The following is a 2,156-nucleotide window of genomic DNA, read 5'->3' on the forward strand; positions in this document are numbered from 1 at the left end:
TTTTTGATGTTTTTCAGGTGACATGATGTTGGAAATAGATTAATATGTGATGTATGAAAATGAATGAGATATGTATGATAACATTTGTCTTTTACAGTTAATTCTTACAGTTGATGACTAATTCATTATTTCTTTCCTTTTCTTACACTTTTTCTTTGTCTGCTAGTCACTACTCTTACATAACCTCTATATAATACAGCATTTGATGACTAGGTTCAGCAGCTTTCATCTTTTGTGATTCTGTCTCATACATTATACTGTCTCTCTTCACCTGCTCAGATTACTACAGTGAACAGTTTATTAAAACTAACCTTATTCAATCTCTGAGCATCTTCAGAGGTTGAGATGACTTGATCTCACATATTCACAGATGTTTCAGATAGTTCATTCTCTGTGATCTCTGTAATTGAACTGATGTAAACAGTCAAATTCAACTCTGAATTCCTTTTTCTTCTGTAATCTGACTCATATACAAGTCTGTCACTTTGAGACTGCTCTTTGCCATGTTGTATCCACTGTCTATAGTATGTTATTATATGACTGACTACAGTCTCATTACTTATTGAAGTGTGATATTCATCTGATTTCTTCATTTCTTCTCATTCTTTTCTTATAATCATGAAAAGATCAGAATAAGTGAGATCATCTGGTTTATAAGTATCTATGATTTCTCTTACTTTGTAAGACTTTTTAATTATAAGTCTCTTCTTTTTCAACACTGACAATAGTGCTGTGAATAATTATAATCTGCTCAAGTCTTACATCTTTGCTTTCATAAGTCATGAATCATTGATTAAGTTATGTAAGATCTGTCTCTCTGATTCTTTCAATGTATACATTTTCAGAGAATGTGATTTGAGTATTTTATATGACTTAAATCACCTAGATTGAAACTTCTCAGAACTCTTATTGTGTATGAGAACTTACATTTCTATCTTGAGACTTAATTTCTTAACAAGTGAGTCTCATATTCTTTTCAATTGAATTGCTCAGTTCAGGAGTAACTTATTAGCTTTTGCATGTGCATGACTGATCTCTTTCAATCTTGATTCTGTGTTCACAACTGTTGTGTTCACAACTGCTACTGTTGCATTCATAACTGCTGTTTTCTTCCCCACCTTTTTCAGAGCATTCTCCGGGATGTGCGGATGCAATTCATACAACAGGTAGAATGATGAACACTTGGAGACTGCATGCTGTTGAATCCGCGTGGCCAATAGCATCTGTCTGAGATATTCATTTTATAGTCTCATAGGCTTGCTCACTAGATATTTCATCAGCATGTTACTCAAGATTTCATTCAAGTATTTTATCTTCCTATTTGTCTGTGAATGATATGATGTTGTTCTACAATATCTTGTCTGTAACTGGTCCATGAAATGCCTCACTGCTTCTTCTATGAGATTCATATCATTATCAGTTAGAATCTCACATGATATTTCATAGTTGATATAGATCTCATCATGTAGAAACTTTGTCATCATCTTCTCTATCATCTCTGAAACTGCTTTTATGACTGACCAGTCAGTAGTGTAATTAATAGCAGTGATTATTCATCAATTTTCATTTGATGTTTGTGATAATATGTCTATGAGATTCACTCTTCATCATTTGAATGATTGTATCATACACTTTATCTGATGTTACACTTTCTCATGTTCTAATCCTTTCTTAGATTCTTTCATGATCTGACAATTCGGGCACTCATGAGTGTACATCTGAATGTCCTCGGCCATGCTTGACCAGTATACTCTTGATTCAAGTATACTCATGAGTTCAGGGCTTTCTAAGTGACTGAATTCCTTGTGCATGTGAGTCACTAAGTCATGATAAAATGAAGATTCTAGATAGAGAGCTTCTGTGTATTCTAGATCACAGTAAAGCATAACATCATTTTTCAATTTTCTCAGCTTGAAGTTCAGAAGCATCTCTTCTACTACTTTTATAAGACACTTGTTATCTGACACCTTGTCATTCTCTAAGTGAGAGATCATGATATTCACTTATTCTGATTTCTTGCATTCTCTCAGTGCATTTAACATGAATGTCCCTTGTGCCTGGTTCACAGAACTCTCATTTATAAAATTGAGTCTGTGACTGATTACATCAGACATCACTGCATTTGATCCCTTTCAGTATTTAATATAAAGATTGTA

The sequence above is a fragment of the Blastomyces dermatitidis genome (assembly GCF_000003525.1).
Source record: "Blastomyces dermatitidis ER-3 genomic scaffold supercont1.1, whole genome shotgun sequence".
NCBI classification, from domain to species: domain Eukaryota; kingdom Fungi; phylum Ascomycota; class Eurotiomycetes; order Onygenales; family Ajellomycetaceae; genus Blastomyces; species Blastomyces dermatitidis.